Source organism: Argiope bruennichi, chromosome 9, assembly GCF_947563725.1.
Source record: "Argiope bruennichi chromosome 9, qqArgBrue1.1, whole genome shotgun sequence".
In the NCBI taxonomy this organism is placed as follows: domain Eukaryota; kingdom Metazoa; phylum Arthropoda; class Arachnida; order Araneae; family Araneidae; genus Argiope; species Argiope bruennichi.
This window is the reverse complement of record NC_079159.1, coordinates 18,368,377-18,374,417: the sequence shown is the minus strand read 5'-3', so window position 1 is coordinate 18,374,417 and position 6,041 is coordinate 18,368,377. Positions and strand designations below refer to the sequence as shown.

Here is a 6,041-nt window from a genome sequence, read left to right as displayed (position 1 = left end):
CCATCATAATATTTAAAGACATTATTTAGATTGATTAATACATTGACTTAAAAATTGTTATTAAAACTAAGGTGAAAATTGGACGTAGATGGAACTGATATCATTTAAAATAAAATTTTTGGTGTCTTAAAATAATACGAAGACAATTTTTGTAAGATAATTGTTTTGGAAGATATGAATAACAATTTACATAGCCAAGCTACAACAATTACCCATTAAACGATCGTTAAACCTATTTTTGCGTTCGATTAAATTTTTTTACTTGAAACATATTTCTTGATTGCTTTTATGTCTTCTTACATCTTACTGGATACAATTTGTGATTACGAGGCAAACACTTTCCATCATATTTTGCATAATATTCGGCGTTTACCACTAAGTAAGCATTTTTTATATAAAAGTTCTTAGCAACTTCATTGAATTTTCCGTTCAAATCTAACTACAGTACACTCCCGATTATCCGCGGAATTGGATGGCGCGGCCACCGCGGATAACAAAAATCGCGGATAATCCGAAAAAAGCTAAAAACGGGTATAGCAAAAGAGAAAACAGTCATTCCAACTTTGAAAAATCGTTTTATGTACAATAAAACGTAAAATAAACAGCAGGAAAGGTTTCACTAACGCTTAATATTTTAGTATATCACTCAAAACTAACCTAAAATGCATTTTGTTAATGAAAACAGAAAAGTGCTTTGTACTTACGAGAGGCGTCAAGGATATACAGAAAAATTAATGCATATGTACTGTTTTAATACTGTAATGTATTATGTAATTACAAAAGCATAACTGTAAAACTACACCTTTTTGAAGAAATCAACCATTTCAGTTTGCTTCTTGCTTTCGAAGCATTTTCTCTTTGCTTGGAAGCAAAAAAAAAAAAAAAAAACTTAGTGCGGCAGGCGCGGATAACCCGCCCGCGGATAATCGGGAGTCTACTTTATCTAATGTCGATTATTATTGTCCTATGTATTGATTCGAGTGGGGGTGATCTTTGAGGTAACATGATAAGTGATAGGACATTAATAACTATTTTGGTTCGTTATTGAAAATAGAATATTAATGATAGTTTTAAAAATTATGTTTCGAGAGTTTCATTACATACTTTTACGTTTTCAGGGCTGTATTGATATTCACTTTTGCCTTCATTTAATGGTGTATGGCATTTCAATTTGTTCACTATTAGTTTAAAGTTATTAGGCTTTCTGCAACAGCTAAAAAAGAAAATGCATTCGAGCAGTTTTTAGTTAGAAATAAACTTTCATACACTTTCGCGCATGTATTACATTTTTACCAATTAAGTCAGAATCTTGCAGCATTTTCGTCCCACATTTTTCTTATCATCTTATAAAAATTTACTGCAATCGACTTAACATTTTCTATTAATCGAATTTAACAGCGAAACACCAAGAAAATAAAATAAATTGAATCCAAAATTCCGAAAAATATTCTTCATAAGGGGAGAATTGAAAAAACAACAATTGCATCGGCCGGGAATCGAACCCGGGCCGCCCGCGTGGCAGGCGAGCATTCTACCACTGAACCACCGATGCTCGGCCTTGAAGCATCATAATCTTTTCAGTTGCCATTTTATGTCATTTCTTATGTGTATACTTTGTTAGAATTGTAGATTTTTCCCAGCTGAATATCCAACTTCCGTTAAAAAAAATGTTTGGTACATTTTTTTTTTCTATTTAAAAGCAGTTTGAATTACTATTAGTTACTGTTTTATTGAAAAAAAACTTTGTATAAGGAGGAGAAAAAGTATACATTTTATAGCATATTTAAAATCTCAAACATAAAATTTAATTGTGAACACACAAACTTTTTAAGTCACTAATGGTTATATTTATGATATTTGAAAAACGATATACTAATTTATATTTTCCTTGATTCATGCTAATTAAAGGAATAAATAAATATAAAGTAATATCGAAGTAATTATATGAACATAAAGTACAGCAATTAATATTAAATATTAAGGGGAAAATTTTCATTCGTAAATACTTTAAATGCATAGATAGAAATTCTTCTGTTCATGTATTAAGAACTTTTCTTCTTTATATAATATCATTATTGGAATTCTTAACTGCACAGATTTATTTTAGGCTTTGAAAGGATTAATATAATTTAAAATGGTAATTGAATTTTATAATGTCATTATTAAGATTACAAAATATATATTTTACCTCTTATGATTTATCCACCACCAACTCTCTCGTAAATTTGTAAAGAAAATCTACTGTTTTAAAATTATTAATTGGAGAGTTTCTTTTCTTTCTTCTCACCAGATGGCGGAACGAGCATTAAAGAACGTTAAATCAAAACAGTCGAAAATGCACAAAGGCGAAAGTTTTAAAAACAACTTTTAAAGGAGAGAAGGGAAGAACATTCTTTAGGAAGACTAATATATAGAAAAAAGCAATTGTAAAATTAATTCTAATTCTTTTACATTAAAAAGAATTATTTTACATCTTTTCTTCTAATTGCTTGGAAGGAAATAACTATCGACAGTAAAGTTTTTCGAAATCGATTCTAACGATTCGAGGCATTATTTTATGAATTACATTAATGCAAATATATTTGTTTAGTAATCCTGTAAGCCTTTTAAAGTGTTAGGATAAATAGTAATATTTCTGTATTTTAAGGAAAAATTCATTCCTTTTTTACAGTTCACGCCGGATTTTATTTAATTTTCATGCTTATCATTTTGAAATGCAAAGATATATAAACCTGTAATCAAAATTCACTAGTTTCTTAATATTAAAATATATATATCGATTAAAAATTTTAATTTATACATTGCACATACTTTTGGTGCAATTTGTTAATTTTTACAAAATATATTCTTTTTCTTTTATTCTCTGTATAAGTGTTAGAGACAATACCCTAAATGCAATTTTTGCCCCTCAAGGCATTCTTTTACCAGATTTTACTATTTAATTAAGGAATGATAAGTTTAATCAAAGAATTACTTCTAATGTAAAACACAAAATCATAATTTAATTTATGCTTGTTTTGCTACCACCTCACTGTTTCTTTCAAATTTGCTTCATGGATTAATTAATGTTCTGCTAGCCGCCTTTGGTGTCCAGTTGATTCACTGAGAATGTGTTTTGTTTCAAACAATTCTGTTATACGTAATTTGATGTTTATGATGCTTTCAAGTATATATCAAATCGTGATAGATGAATTATTTTAATACCCTTGCACCTATTCTACTCATTTTGTACCTACATGAACCTTCTTACTACCAGCAAGTCCGATGACATTATGGTACCATTAAAATCTTAATCGTCTGATTAATCTATTTCAAAGTGTTCTCATCTCTAGCGGGATTAGCAAATCAGATGACGTTCAGTAAATGAAGAATACCGTGCAATTAAATATTTGACGAAACAACGAAAATGGTTACAAAGAAATATACTGTAAAGATTTATGCGAAACTAGGGAAAACTATTTTGTTTTAAAGCAGCCAAAAATTCAAGGAAAAAATTACACAACAATTAAATTGGTATCATTAACAAGACATTTTTTAAAAATTATTAATTAATACAAAATCCTGCTTTATTCAATAATATATTCTGTAATTTTTTTTAATTTTTAATTAATTAAATGTCTTATTAAAATTACAACAAAAATTGCTGTGAGCAGTACATTCCCAAGTTTCAGAGTAAATATATGCGCCAAATTTAGTAACTCTAGGAGGAAAGGTCTGTCTTATACAGATTCAGCACACATGCATTCTCTTTAATTAAAAACTAACTTTGGCGACCAGCTGCTTGCCGAAAGTTTTGGCAATATTTAATTTTAGTTAAATAATTTAGATATAACTGATGTCTATTATTCTGTTAAATATTCAGATATTAAATCCTTGCTATTTTAACTGTCTTACGTATCTTCTGATTATTGTATACATGAACATTTCTAATGGAGACACGGCCAGTGACATCATAGCGTTATTGAAAAATATAAATGTATTCAACTACCTCCTAGTTTTCGCTATAATGTAAATTTACTTTTTAAAATCTACTTTTAAACTCTACAGATGTGAAACAGGATTCAGAATCCTTCTTCTTTAGCTTTCAACGGTGAAGGAAAATCAAGGAATTAAATACTTGATGAGAAACTGAAAACGATTAGAATTTCTGGACAACAATGTAATTTATTGATAAAAATTAAGCAAATAAATATTTTTTTTAAAAAAATGGCAATTGAAAAGATATATATATATTTGAATTTTAAAATATGTGAAATTTATTTTTTTGTAATAATATTTTCGGGATGTTTTGTGTATTCAAATAATCACCCAAATTCTGCTTAATTTTTAATTTATCAAAGCTGTAATTAAAATTTAAAACACCGCTTAGAGGTGAACACTTTCGATATCCAAAATATATATGTACCAAATTTAGTAGCAGTAGGTCAAATGGTCTAGCCTATAAAACATCAACGCAAGCAAACATTCATTTTTATTAGTTGTAGAGATATAGATAGAAGTAGAAAATATTGAGCCGGCGTCCGGGCATAGGGGTAACGCGTCTTCCCCGTGGTCTGGGCGTCCTGGATTCGAGTCCCGGTTCAGGTGTGGTTGTTTTTCATCTGTTCTGTGAGATGTATGAATGCCCCCTCCCCGTAAAAAGGGGCTGTGCAAGCGAATGTGAGGCGTGAGTAGCTAAGACGTACTCTTGGCCCAAGTTGGCGCTACTAAAACAAGAGACGCTCCCTTGGCTTAAAATCGCTGACTTCGTCAGCGGGCTTGTCCATGGCAAGTGCCATTATAAACAAAACAACAACAGAAAATATCGTAAGATTTCTTAACTGATCATCGTTGATCTCAGATTATATTTTATTAGTCTATATTCTGATTAATTTTTGTCACAACATGTCTATTATAGATTCATAAAGAAAATCGTAATTATCATTAATAATTATTCACGTCATCATTTTAAAGAAACTGTAAGTAGCTCAAAGATGCCATCTTTCCATATTCTTTAGGGTCTTCCGAATAAAAGCTATAACCAGAAATATGATTTTGTCAGTCAGTGCGAAATTGATTTTCAGCATTATTACTATCATTATGCAATAGGCGAAAATCTAACTGGCAAAATAAATATGGATATTTATATGTGTTTTACTAATTGCCCATTTATTAAGCAATGCTAGGGTTATTATATCAGACGGACCTTGAAGTTTTGCCAACTCAAGTGTCCGCCAGCACCAGCGGCAGGACATTTGGCTCCGACGTATATAAATGCCCCAAACCGAATTACAAAGCTTTGATAAAAGTGGATCTCGAACCCGGGTTCATTCGTTTACCGTCCATACGCTCCGTTAATTTTTAATTTCAATTAAATCGTTTATATGTAGCTTCATATCCCCATCACCGTGACATTCAAGATGCATTATTTTAATCATATTACATATGTTCTTCTCATTGTGCATGAGACTGTCTAATGGAGATCAGTTCTATGATATTGTTAGAAATATAAATGTGCGGTTTATCTATCTTATATATTTTGCGATATTGTTTATACGTCTCGTAAGCTGCACAGATACATACTAAAAAAAGAATTCTTTATTCTTTAACTTTTAACAACAGAAGAAAATCACGCTATCTGATTGATGATGCAACAACGAAAATGGTTTAAACTTGAGAGCAGTACTGTAATATATTTCTGGAAATTAGGTAAAGAAATTTCATAAGAAGCTATTGCTAAAAATATAGAAATTTCCAAAATTAAGCAAAATGTTATTCGACCATTAATATTTTTTTTTAAAAAAATTTAAATTTAGGAACGATGTAAATTTTGTGTTTGTGCACGAATATTTTCGGACGCCATCGCGGAAAAACAACAAAATTTAGCTTAATTTTTGATTAATTAAAAATTATAATTAAAGTTTACAAAATCGCTCCGAGATGCACATTACCAACTTCCGAGGTATATATGGGCCAAATTTCATAGCTGTAGGTCAAACGGTCTGGTTTCTAGAAAGCCAATACTCATATACACACACATTTATTTTTATTATTAGTAGAGA

General features: G+C 30.0%; 1 non-coding gene across 1 annotated transcript; it reads right to left on the bottom strand.

Annotated features, from left to right (window-relative positions):
* Positions 1–1,481: 1,481 nt before the first annotated feature.
* Trnag-gcc (transfer RNA glycine (anticodon GCC)) lies at positions 1,482–1,552 on the bottom strand. The gene has a single exon. It is a non-coding gene; the product is annotated as a tRNA-Gly (tRNA).
* Between the last annotated feature and the right edge of the window lie 4,489 nt (positions 1,553–6,041).